We start from the raw sequence: 13,752 nt of genomic DNA, 5'->3' as shown, positions 1-13,752 counted from the left end.
CAGAAATGAATTATAATACTATCTAAATCTAATAAGAAAAAGCCATCTCAATTTCAAAACTTTCAAAGCATTCTCTATAAATGCATCACAGATCAATTTACATGGTACTTTTGCCAATAAGCAAAACCAAATCACAGGTTCCAATTGGCTTAACTCATATTGGAAAGTGCAAAAGCAAATGCTAGAAAATGCAATTACTGCAAACAAACTCCATTTTCTCCACTCGGGAGGGAATTTCAGGGAACATTTTATTGCCATCAAATAATATTTCTAAAGGCATAAATACACAATTCTATTTTCTTTTTGGAGTCTCCATTCACTATATAACCTAATCCTCTATAAAGAAAACCTCTAGATTTTGAACTAATTCATCAGAATTGGATATTACCTTGTGCACATCGACAGGGTGTCAATTTTAATAATATGCTCTTTGCATCTTAAGAACACCAAAACCAATCATCGGTGCCTGAAACAAATAGCTAACACTTCTAATAACATCCTCTTTCATTTCTGTAATTTACAATTCCAATTAAGCTTTTTTTTTTATGAAAAAAAAAGCGATCAGAAAAGGAGGTCATCTTCAGAAACAATTATACTGACTGTAATTAAACTAATCATCATTATCATGGAGGAAAGCCTTGGTATTTTCCTGTATATATATTTCCACACTTCAAAAGGCCAACAAATGCTACTATTTAGAATTTCACATTAAAAGACAATCTTTGTTTTAAAGAAAGACCTAAGACGACTGGAACCTGATACTTCACCGCTTACTCAGGCTAAAAAAATGCCATGAAATCAATGGAAGATTTTTTTTTAATAAAGATTGCAGTACCCACATCCAGATGTGGGCCAAAAATCTTTACTAGTTTTGTATGATAATTGGATCCAATTCCCACTGATATCAATGGAGAGACTCTCACTGTTGTCAATGGAGGTGAGATCTGGATCTATACCTGAACACCTCTTATTGAGAGTCACATCCAAATACCAAAATTCTCCCTTTTGTCTTTTTTTCCAGCTCATGAATTTGTTCTATTTATTTTGTTTTAAGTTCTAAAACCAGAGACCCACATTCTTCAAGGTCTACAGTTCATATGCAACAGTGTTTACACACATTTATATGTATCACACCTTACTATTATGTCCATTTAGTATTTTTTGAAAAACAAAATCTCTCTATAAAAATCCTAAAAATTGCCTTGATTGTTCTGTATCCTACAAAGACAGTCACAATCACATATACAGAGAAGCCTTGTAAGGAGTTTTTATTATTAAGAATAGTTGCCATCATTTTTGCAAATTTTCAAATTTATATTTAGAAATAATAAATTTTGTTTTTCAAGAAATAAGAAGTTCTTTGGAGCAGCAACTGTCATTGTTTATGTACTGCCTGGAATTATGGGGCCTGGACCTGTCTGGCTACTAGGCAGTGTTGCAATACAAATGTTAAACACAATTGAATAAAGTACTAATGAGAATCATTAATAAGCATAACAATACTAAGGAACAATAAATACAAGTAAAAACACAAACATAAGAAGAAAAAGATACAGGGTAAAATTTGTGAAAGCATCTAAGTGACTTAAGTGCATACATCTCTGACTTTCACTGGAACTTTGGCTCCTAAATCACTTCTGAAAATGGGACTTTGGGCTTGTCTACACAGGAACAGTTAGGAAAGTTCATCCAAATTAATAAAAAGTGTGACTTTAAAGTGGCTTAGTTGTACAGCACTAAACTCCTGTCTGAACACTCTTAAGTTATGTCTACACTAGTACTTTTGTCAGTAAACTTTTGTCGATCAAGCATGTGAAAAAATACACCCCTTACTGACACAAGTTTCACCAACAAAAGCGCTGGTGTGGATAGCGCTACGTTGGCGGGAGACACTCTCTCACTGAGATAGCGACTGCTGCTTGGTGGGGTGGTTTAATTATGCTGATGGGAGAGCTCCAATCAGCATAGAGCAGCTACATAGGAGACCTTACAGCGGCGCAGCTGCAACTGTACAGCTGTGCCGTTGTAAGATCTGTAGTGTAGATGTAGCCTTATTGAGAATTAAGGTGGATTTAATTCAGTTTAATTTACTTCCAAAGTGAATTATGATAAAGTAAACTGAATTAAGGCCACTTTAATTCTGAGTATGAGCATCCACACAGGAGTTTAATGCAGTTTAACTAATCCACTTTAAAAGTTAATTCAGATTAACACCCTTAAACTGTGTCTATACTGCGCTGCAGTGTGGGCTACAAGGATGTGACCTGCAGAGCACAGCAAAGTGTTGCGCGCTAACTGCTCTGTGTGGACTAAAGGGTAACCAGTGCACATAGTCCTCTTTCAAACGCAACTAATATTAACATGAAGTAGGTAGGCACCTTTTAGTTTGTGTCAGCAGCATCCACAGAGAGCAGTTAGCATTCAACACTTCGCTGCGCTCTGCCATTCACAACCCCACAACCCACATTGCAGAACAGTGCAGATAAGCCCTTAATGTCCCCATGTAGACAAGCCCTTAGGCTCCTAAGCCATTTAAGTGCTTTACAAATTTTTACCCCAATATCTTGTGTGTGCGTGTGTTACTTGTTAACATTTGTGCAATACGCACATTTGTAAAAGAAAATATATATTTTTTTAAATCTTTCTTGAATTTAGTTCAGTTTATTGGTTTTTGTTTCTTTGTTCTCTGAAAAGGAGAAAACAAAAAGCTGAATCAACCCCACTTCCAGCAGCTGATCAATACCAACCTGACGGCATTCCCTGATAGCCCTTCTTAATGTATCTGATCTCACAATAAACCTGATGGTTCTTTTCCTGATTTTTCTACAGGGGATGAAAACAAATGACTTGTTGCAGGAAAGATGCTATCAGCGGCTACAGTCAATGTAAAAAATATATTCAGGTGCCAGGTGCCTGTGAGCTATTGTTATCCATCATTTATAGCCTCTTTCTATTGCCCAGGTACAAATTTATTATTTTAAATAAATCTAAACATTCCAGTACAGTCTCTCGTACGGAATTCAGTCTCTCTTGTACGGAAATTCCTTTTAATAATCCAACCCACTGAGAGGTTTTTTAGCTACTAACATAAGACAACCAAATCATTCCAGCTGCTCCTCATTATTTCAAGCAATCAAGTTTGTTTGTTTTTTTATCCTTATTTTTATTTATTTATTTTTCTAGCCATCTACAGATGCCTGTGGAGAGTAACACCTCCCCACAGACATTTTCCATGAAAATATAGGGTCACGTAGCAACCGTAACCCTCTATAAACTCCCCACTTGACATCCACAAGGAGATCTGTACAAAGAGAGGACTGTAGCAGGATGGTCTAAAGGAATAACCATGGTACTGGGATCCAGGGACTCCTGAGCTCCAATCTTCGCACTGTCACTTCATTCTTGTTGCTGCCTCTCCGTGTATGGCATTGAGCAAGCCATTGCACTTATTTATTTAATGGCAGTTTCTAGAGGCACCAACTGAGCTCAGGGCTCCACTGTGCTAGACACTATACATACATATGATTATAGACTGCCCCTGTCTTGAAGAACTTAAAACCTAAAGCCTTGATACTGCTGCAAATGACTCTCTCAGGGCAGGGTCCTATGCCTGCATGGCACCTCAATAAAGTCACTTTCCATACAGAGTCAACCGCAGGATAGGTGCATAGACAGACAAAGGGTGGTAGATAGTAAATATTATAATCTCCATTTTACGATGGTTAACCAAGGCACAGCGAGATTCAGAGATTTGCCCAAGACCTAGAATTACCCAGGAAATATTTGGCAGAGTCAAGATAAAACCTAGATCTCTTCTGTTACAGACTATTACCTTAACTACAAGACCATCTTACCCATCCATTTCTCTCACCTTCCTCATTATTAAAATGGGGATAATACTAGTTACCTCACTCACAGGGCTGTTGTGTTAATTAATGTTCACACAGAACACTGAAGTGGTAAAATGCTACGTACTGTGACTATTTCTGTGCATCTGAATTCACCGTTTATTTTAATGAGGTTCTGAAGTAGTTGAGTTCTGCTGCAAATGCCATTTTCCATCCTGTATGAAGATTTCTTACACATTCAAAGCCTTGCTGAAAAAATATACTCCTGCACCTAAATGCCATTTGTAATCATGTGTTGGGCAGGCAGCATTTTGAATTTCTAACCTACTGTGTCTTATTCAATTATTCTTAACTGACCCTATTCACTTATCCTTTTCAATTCTAGTGTTTTGTTAAATAAAAAATCAACCTCTATTGAAAGGTGTGATTTGCACACCTTTAAACACTACAGAATAGATTAGTACACTTAATCAGAACTAGCAATTAATAATGCAAGCTAATATAATCACTATTCCACCCATTTAAGAAATGGTAACAATTTTTTTCTTATTTATATTCCTTTCCGCCAAGGTTTTCGCCCCTTCACCTAAAAAGTAGCCATCACTGTTTTTACAGCTGGCCTCACGGAAACACTTGTTTATGAATGGCTCTATTGCTTCCATTATAACTTTATGCATGTCCTCCAAAGTCATTTGGTCAAATGCCAGACTCATTTTAACATCCACAGGCAGAGTCAGCCAGTCATGAAAGCACGGTCTCTTCCTTCCACTCAGCCCCAGTGCTACTCCAATGGAGCAGTCCTGGTGACTAGACAGTATTATATCTCCCACACCATCACTGTCTTTTCCTTCTCTTCAGACTCTGGCTATCAGCATAGTACTGTAATATACTTCCAGGTGAACAGCCTTCTCTACAGCAGATAGCACTGAGATTTGAGGAGTTACAGATTTGTGGTTATTAAGGGTTTTGAGGCTGGTAAAAATCATTTAGTTTTAGGGCTAAGAGCATCGCCAAAGCAAATATACTTTATTCCCACCAGCACCAAAAGCTTCACTGGGGACAGGAGAGAGGAGGAAGAAGAATGAATCTCCTTCACTACAATTCCAAGAGAGAACTCAATGGAACTTTCATGTACAAAACTTCATCATTTCCCTGTAGCTCTTCTGCTGTCCCTCAGCTGTAAGCCTTTGAGCTCCAACACCATGTGGTCTTCAAGGATAGTGAGGTTTACTAAGAGGCAGCAAACTCCAGGAACATGATGTAATACATAGGGAGGGAATAGACAGCTCAGATAAATAACCAAGCTGACCCTGTATAGAGGTCTGACAAAATGCGGACAACTTTTGTGGCTATTTTTTCTATTAGAATTTCCATTTTTGCCTGGTTATGAACAGCACCATAAGAGAAAATGCCAAGATGCCAGGAGCTGCTCTAGTCCTATTTCCATTCCAATTTTGAAAATTCAAGAAACTCAGCTATGTTAGAAAGATGTAACTAAACATTTCTGGAGGCTTATCCAAAACAAGTGAGGGTTCACTTGTCACTAGTAATATGCAATTCACAGGGAACAGAGGGTTTCCAAGTCCAAATGAATTTATTAAGATGGATCCAAGCGAGCCTTGGGAAAAGTAGGAACATCTCCCATTTGACTATTTTTGAATCCCGCTGTTGTCTTGTGTGTCTCTCTGTTCTTTGTAGTCTCTCTTCATGCCCTTTCCCAGTCTGATGTTCTCTTGTCATCATTTTGTGTTCACTTTGCATCACCTCACCTCTTTCCTTACATTACTATCTCCTGCTGTGCGGCTTTGTTCCTGCTTTACTCCATGTGCCATCAGTAGTGAGGTTTTAATAACGTTTGCCTCATAGCTAGCATACAGAGTGGGAACAGAAAGCCCAGCACAGCTGAGGACAGCACGATAAGAAGGTTTTGAATAAAGCATTTGAGTGACCTGAGCTTCTGAAAATGGAACATCCTGACTGAGCAACATGAGAAACTTCAAGTTCTTAATTGTTTTGGACATGGGCAACGTGAGTCCCAAGGTCCCTCACAAACCTAAGAAGCCCACTGGGCAGTACAATAGTCACTGTGGATCAAATTCTGCTCAAATTCACTAATTTAATTTCTTCACCTTCAATAGCATTATTTCAGATTTATACAACTGAGAGCAGAAGTTGTCTGTGGGCCTCCAGCCCAGCTCATCTAGAAGTCTTTCAGAACAGCTATCATTATTTACACCATCATTCTCAGAGGGACACTGCAGGATATTAAAAAGCAAATTTCTTCTTTTAAAAAAGTAAACTGTGGCATCTTCTTTCTCACTACAACGAGCACCATGGATAAATGACCAAACTGGTATTACTATACCTTCCCTAGAAACACTGCTGGAAATCAGGCTTTACTTTTCTAGATCTTCCAGTAAAGAATTTCAAATAAATATTCTACATCAGTCTTCTATACACTCTCAACACAACCCCAGAATTAATTACATGGGTTTTCTTTTCTGATCCTTTATTCCTGATATAAAAACACAACGCAAAATTTGTCAGGGCTCAGATCCTGGCCTCTGGCCCACTGTAACAAGAGGGTTAATTAACAAGTCACATAGGCTGGTAATATCCAGTAGGAAGCATGGCTCAGAAAGCTGTCCATTTTTCTTGCAATAAAGCAAATAAAGACAGTAATTCTTGGAACATTAATTAAACCCCCAGTATTGGTAATTACCATAAGATGAGAGTCTGCCAGCCTTGCATTAATATAAGTTGTTGCAAGTTGCTTTTGAATGGTACAGTCATGCCCATGATACTGTGAATAAATGACAGCATTAGAGTTTTAGGACTCAAGCCCTATATCCATCAAATGCTTTTAACAGACCTTCACTATCACTGGTTGCTTGACTGGAAGAAATTCATTCATACAAACAAAAAAGCCAAGAAAGCATTCCATTGAGCAAGCACTTTCTTTACTCATCTTACAAGTAATCTCCTGTATTCACCAACAATTTCCTATATGAGTAGAACTGAAAGGAGAATTAAAAAACCTGAAGAATTAAAAAACACTAAGAGCCCTTGTACTCTTTGCTACCTAAGCTGGAATAACAGAATGGTGATAAAAAAACAACAACAACCCAACTCTGTAATAGATAGGACACTGTCGACCAATTTTAAATTGAATTACACAGACTGCTAATTTTTATGATGAGATAAAATTTCTTTGGACAGTACACATACTAAAATCTACATGGTGCTTTCTCCCCCACAGCCCTAACCCCTCCCTCTGTTCCAAGCAACTCCTCATCCCCTGAAACCATCGTTTTTACGAAGCAGGAATGTAATGCTCTACTAACCGAAAGACTTTTTTTAAAAATTAGGTACTGTTAATATGGTGCAGTGAAAGATTCAGTAGTGAGGTATACATATATGTAGTTTGTAGTTTGTTTATTTTTGAGGCAATGCTTAATTTGGAAGCTATATATAAATCAGTGGTATACAAAGGGTATATGCTCTAGGACTGCTTTTCAGTGAAATCATTCCCAGACTGAGTTTTGTAGCAGTACCAGCAACGCTTGAAAAACCTGACATCAGTGTTTGTGGAACTTATCTTTCTGTTTGAGTGGCTTGGGTTTTTCTTATGGCTGTTTGCTGCAATGCTCTTACGTTGTTATATATTAAAAGGAGTTTTGGGGGATGGGGGAGTGACTTATGATTATTTAGTGTATTTGTTTTGGTTGTAGTTTGATTAACTATCCCAGCTTTAAGTAAAGGCAGCCCTAGCAAACAGATCCAAGAAATGACAGAGCAATTACTGAGATGAAAAGTCACAACCACAAATTGTGGAATACTTTCTAGTGCTCCCCGCTCCTTTCTTTCAATGAAAATTACCAATTTAACTTATTGAAGTGGTTTCTTTATATTAAGTCTCTCTGGAGATCTTGTCCTCTTTGAAAATAAGATTAACCTCAGCCAAGTATTCTAGTGTCTTCAGATATCATCCTAAAATTTACATTGATTTGTTTTAAGATGAATTTCCATACTAATGCTTGGTAGTATATGAGTTGTACAGGTGGCATTACAGTATATTTCCAATAAGTTACTCTGATTGCAGAGGTGACAGACAAAAAGGAACAAGGTTCCTTCAACAGACAATAAAAAAATACATGCAGTTCATTGAGACTTTTTTTTAAGTTGCCAAGGGAAATAAAAAGATCAGATACATATAAAAGTTTAACACACTTACATTTATCCACATGGAGAATTTCCACTGAAGTCAATGGAATTTTTGCATACAAATCAATGGCAGGAAAATGGTCCCTTCTACTGTATCTACGAAGTTATACTTTCAGGGTACGGTTTTCTACATAGCATATAGCAAGAATTTCAGCTCACAAACAAAGTAGTGAAATAAAATATCAGGAAAAAACTAGAATGAATATAGCATGGAGAAAGAGTTCTACATTTGTTCTTTGAATTTCTTTATAAATTGCTAGGAGAGGGGGGAAAATATAGTTCCTTATTTTATGATGCCAGATGTTTACTGTTATATTTACCATATTTTATAAACATATTAAGATGCAACATTCACACTTGTTTTGTATTCTCCTGAGAAAGAAAGAAAGACTTTTATTCCAGAGAAATTGTGTAAATAAAAACTGAACATAGATTAATTTGGGGATTTAAAAAAATTAATGCCACAGTTTAAAAGTGATGTTAAACATATTACAAGTTAGGACACAATTAAAGATGAGATTGGACTCTCCTACAAAGTTACAAATATTTTTACAAAAAGCAAAACAGGATAATCCTTTTAAAAGAAGTTTAATAAATACCCAAGAGAATTTAAAAAAGAATGAATTTAGATTACATTTTGTTAATTGCACTAATGAATTTCACGCTTCTGAAACTGAGCAACTAACAGCAGGTGCTGGTGGGCATGCAGGCAGACACTGTGCAAGTTTGCCTCTACAGCTCTGTCAATGCATCTCAAGCCCCCTACTTACCATCTCACTTCTGAACTATGCTGCAGCAATATGCTAATTTGACTAGATCCTGAAATCCTTGCTTAAGCAAAGGGATCACAGAAAGCCTTCTCTGGCTCCCACTGAGCTCAAGAGAGCAGAACTTGTCCCAATGCGTAAAGGAAGAGCCCTACAGTATTAGAAATCAGTCACTGAAGACATAGCTTTTTCTAAAATGAGACTAACAAACTTTTCTGGAGCTTTCTTCCCTCCTTCCAGAGCTGCAGAGCAGAACTCAAACACCCTTCAGAGGATTTAAACCAGAACAACATTTTCTTTCAATCGCAACTATTGAATGCATTCAAAATTTGTTACAAGAGCTAAGTGCAGCAATATGGTATTTTATAGTTAGTCACTTAATTATTCATTCTGGATGTAATGAATGGAGCAGGTTTAAAACAAGTTCCAGATGGTAAGAGCAGAAAGTAGAAATAAATCAAAATTTATAAAAATAAAAAAGATTTGTTTTCTGTTGCCATAATTTTACTCTATAATATTTTGAAACTGTCTTTAGATTTTAAATTAACTCAGAGCATTTTGCATTAATATCCTTCTGAGTTTTTGGCAATTTGGAGTTTATTGGGTTGTTTTTTGATAAATATTCAAACATGTTTATATTAGTTACATACCAAACACTGACAGAATACTTATTACAATAGATAATATTTAAAAAGGAATATAATGAAACGAAGTCCTGAAAGGTCAAATATTTGATCAGAGTGAATTTATTATCTTAAATGTACCTAAATATGTGAGATTAATGCTCAGCGCTGCACGCCTTTCTCAGAAAAAATTCCCATTTACTATTCCTAAGTAGGTAGAGGATTGGGTTCAGAGAAGAGCCAAGCGTGCAACTATAATGAGAAAAGAATGAAGGAGGAACCTAACCAAAAAAGAATAAAGAGATGGTTGGGAATAAGAGAAAAATTCCCAGATCTCATTATATTGTTTTGTTACATTTGTCTGCTTCAGAATAAGTTTGGTTTTTAAGAAGCTAACCCTATACCAGACATCTAACCTACAACCATAGGATACACCTTTAGATATCGACAAGGGCTCATGTGGACAAGCTAAGGGTGTCATCTGTTCATACTTCCTACAGCAACACCACATTATCATAGCTCTTCCAGCTTTATCATCTATTCTACATTACAGTCAACAGTTTCAATTTGAAGCTGCTACTTTCATTAACTTAATCAAATGTCACATACCAACATGACCACAGTAACTTTTCTGCTCAGCATAAAACAAGCCTTAACAGAACTACCATCAATACACAAATAAGTACAACGTAACCAGCCAACCACCAAATTTAAATATATACGTACTCTGCTTTTATTTCTTTTGCTAACACATTGGACAAACTAAATATACTGCATATAAAGGCAAAATTCTTCTTTCATTTACACCAGTGCGTTTCTACTGAAGTCAACAAAGATCACACTGGTGTAACTAGAAGAATTTGATACTAATCCAAAAATCAGACTTGCCTCACTATGTCACATTATTCACGTTTCCTCATCTTACCTATCACATTCAGCAGTAATAAAGAGAAAACACTAAGGGTACATCTACACTGCACACCCCTTACGTCAACGTGTAGAGTACACTTGCTGCATGCCCCCCAGCATGGGTATAAATAGAAGCATAGATGGTGAGGCTCTTCTTAGGTGAGTAAAGACACACCTGATCTCTGTGGGTATGTACCCTATGCTGCCCTCTACACACCCAAGCCGTGCCTCCCCCATCTACACAGCTAAAAACAACTATGTACGGTCTTACTGTCTCCCCGCTGCCAGAGCCTTTCCCTGTTGCCTCTCTCCTGCCAAATCCTTTCACTGATGCATGTAGCTACATGCCTCAGTGTTGATGCAGTTGCTTTCCATTGCAGCATGTAGCTACACATACCCTACACATTGCCACCAGCAGTGTGCAGTGTAGATGTACCCTAATGTATTGGCAATGTACATAAAAGATGAAAGGAGAGCATGAAAGAATCACTTTGCCCTTCCCAAACATTTCAGAAACAATGAGTCAAATTTTCTATTTTCAGTTATGGTGATGTATTTTTGTGGTAACTCCATCAACTTCACAGGAGCTATTCCAGATTGAAATCACTGGTTGCCACAGAGCATAAAACAGCCCAACTCATCGAATCCTACACTCCCCATGGGGGAGTTTTGCCTAAGTAAGAACAGAACAAGCATTTCAGGCAATAAATAGTAGTAGCAATTTAAAAAAAATGTGGTTGAAGAACTTCAGCTGGTGTAGAAACAGTTCCTGTAAACAGTACCTCAGTCATGAAAAGTACTACTGAAATTGATGCAGACTACTCACGTGAGCAAGGGTTTGCAAGATCAGGTCCTATCTGACACTATAAATATACCTTCAAGTCATTACAGATATATATTATGTAATTCAGCTTTGCTTTCCCTTTGCATTTGTGACTTATTCAGTCACTTCCCAGTACATGGACATACTATATATCGCCAACTATGCTATAATTACATATTCTTCTTTTTAATTTTCCATATATGACTCAGTGTCATGGGAAGGGGAAAATATGCATTGTGATATAATAATACACTAAGTATATTTGGAAAGAAGTATATTAGCCATAGCATAATATCTTAATTCTTCCCCAGCATATAATGCTGTTTACTGCAAGGTTAGTTAAGTTCCTATAAGGGATTTTTAATGAAAACAATTATAAATTTAAAATAACTGTGTTTAAAGCATTTAACAGCCACTAAGGTCAAGTGATTACAGCAGTTACAAGACCCATGGGACATGTTCACACCAAAACAAAGTGAATAAATTACCTCAGTTGGCATGTGTAATCACTAAGTGACCACAGAGGCTATTCAGTGCACAAGCCCAGAAGAGTTTCATGCAAAACCAATAATGAAAATGTATCAGTCAAGGGAAAAAAGCATAAGAATTAGCAAAAGTTATGCTTAAGACCACCTAACTATAGGGAGGAGAAGACATGATGTGGAAGACAGGGTTGGAGGAATGGTGTACCAAGGCTGAAAAACACAACAGGTACAGGAAGAAGAGCTGACATTAATGAAACAAGGTGGAAGAGATCGTATCTTCTATTGCAGTGTTTCTCAACCTTTTTGATACCAGGGACTAGCTTGCTGCCTTCCTAAACTGTGTCAGGGAGATCTCAGGGACCGGCATTGGTCCATGGACCAGTCATTGAGAAACACTGTTATATTGGACCAATTACGGTTGGTGAGAGAACCTGAAGAAGAGCTCTCTGTAGGCTTGAAAGCTTCTCTCACTCTCACCAACAGAAACTGGTCAAATAAAAGATACTACCTCACCCAACTTGTCTCTCTAATATCCTGGGAACAACACAGCAACAACACCACTGCATATATGAATGATGCAGATAGACAGGACCCAAACCTAAATATTTTACGCAGCCAAAACCCCCACTAAGTTCAGCTGGCATTTCAGGTGTACAAAGAATTAAGAGTCATAAGGCAAAATGAAGGACTCAGTCCTGAATACAAAACTCTTAATCAAGAAAAAGAGGGGTAGGATATTAATTTCTTGGCTTTGGCTTTGTCTTTTCTGCCAAAAGGGGGTGTTTTTACAATGGGATAACCAATGTACATTAGCAATCCCTCTAAAATCCTAGTGGAACAAGGCCCTGTAGTTTTACTGCAAGGTAAATTAGACCAGGTCATCCACAGATGGGAGTATAGTATTGACCTGATCTAGCTACCTTGCAGTGAAAACTACAGGTGGCTGGTTTCACACCAGGATTTTACAGCAGAATCACTAACCTGCGTTAGCTATCCTGCTGTACAAAACCCCACCTTTTCTGCGATACACCTATAGCCCTTGTTGGGAATTCTGTGTGCAGAAAGGTTTTGGGAAAAGATCCTAACCAACAGGATGGGATGAACAGCTAAGACAGAATGAGAGAGAAAAGGAATACCAGTGTGCAGAAGTGAGAACAAATCTTAAGAATAGGAAACAGAAGATGATTTGCTCATCTCTAACATATGTAGAAATTTCTATGCCCCCATTACTACACTATCTGAGCATCTCACTATTTTAAATATATTTCTCCTTACGACGCTCTTATGAGATACGGCAGTGTTATTATCCCCATTTTACAGCTAGCGAACTGAGGCTCAGATCAACTAAAGAAGTTAGATGCCTAACTCCCACTAAAGCCATTCAGAGTTAAGTGCTTAAATGCCTTTAAAGTTCTGGCCCCAAGTGACTTGCCTAAAGTCACAAAGATCTAATTTCAGGAGAGGAGAAGAGCAATTAGCAACAGATCCACACAGGCAGGGCATGTAATGGAGGAGTGCCACCTATATGCTATACACCCCTCCTACCCCCATCACCATCTCACGCTATACAAGCACCTTCGTGCATGCTCTCTATAGAGATGGAGAGGGGCAGGCTGGGCAGTGCTCAGAGCATGGCCTTTCTCCATGGTTTCACGGTGATGACATTTTTCACAGTAGCCACAGAGGGGAGAGATGGCTACACACTAGACAGGAGAGATGTGGTCATCATGCAGCAGCAGCTGAGAGAAAGTGCAATGACTGGGGCACAATAGGCAGGAAAATCCATTCTCCTGAGCATAACCTACTTGCTGCAACCTTGCCCCATTCTTGCGGAGCTGCTGTCATCCTCTTAATGACCCACCACTAGGACACATCTGGCAAATTCACCAGTGCAATAGGTGCTTCCATCTGGGAGATTCCAGAGCATAGCAGAAGTCAGCAGTCAAAGGGTTAAAATGCCAGCCCTCCTTTATCTAAAAGGTGCACTCCATTCAGTAACCACAACCACATAATACCCAGTACAACCCCATTGAAGCTGCCCCTCCCAATGGTGGGAAAAGGGGTTTTTTGGTT

At 38.0% G+C, this 13,752-nt stretch overlaps 1 protein-coding gene across 2 annotated transcripts in view; it reads right to left on the bottom strand.

Moving 5' to 3' along the window:
• MPPED2 (metallophosphoesterase domain containing 2) overlaps positions 1-13,752 on the bottom strand; it is a 130,289-nt gene that overhangs the window by 61,368 nt on the left and 55,169 nt on the right. The window lies entirely within an intron of this gene.

The sequence above is a fragment of the Dermochelys coriacea genome, chromosome 6 (assembly GCF_009764565.3).
Source record: "Dermochelys coriacea isolate rDerCor1 chromosome 6, rDerCor1.pri.v4, whole genome shotgun sequence".
Lineage (NCBI taxonomy): Eukaryota > Metazoa > Chordata > Testudines > Dermochelyidae > Dermochelys > Dermochelys coriacea.
Note: the sequence above shows the minus strand (reverse complement) of the source record. Positions and strands in the feature narration are given on the sequence as shown.